Below are 362 nucleotides of genomic sequence, written 5' to 3'. Positions count from 1 at the left end.
ACTCTGGATTTAGAATCATTGATGTCTTATGATACCATTGCATTTGTTTTATGATATCAGCTGTGAATCTTTAGGTGAATCTACCTTGCTTCCCCTTATCTGTGTTGTGAGTCTAACTCAGGGTCTTGCCTGGCACATTTATTGGGGTAAGTGAAATGAGAAGGGGCAGAAAGTCTTACATGTATGTGATATGCCAAGTAGACTCTAGTACAGTGCTAGACATGTCCAGTAGGACGTGGGTAATTTTTTAGATGAATGAATGAATACTTTATGCACTCTGGTCATGAAACTTATTAAGGAAACTCAAAAGTGAAGAAGCTTTGCTTTTTATCCATCCTATGATCCTGTCAGTTTTCCTACAA

This window comes from Leptonychotes weddellii, chromosome 5 (genome assembly GCF_054177405.1).
Source record: "Leptonychotes weddellii isolate Sample4059 chromosome 5, ASM5417740v2, whole genome shotgun sequence".
Taxonomy (NCBI): Eukaryota; Metazoa; Chordata; class Mammalia; order Carnivora; family Phocidae; genus Leptonychotes; species Leptonychotes weddellii.
This window is presented reverse-complemented; position numbering follows the sequence as displayed.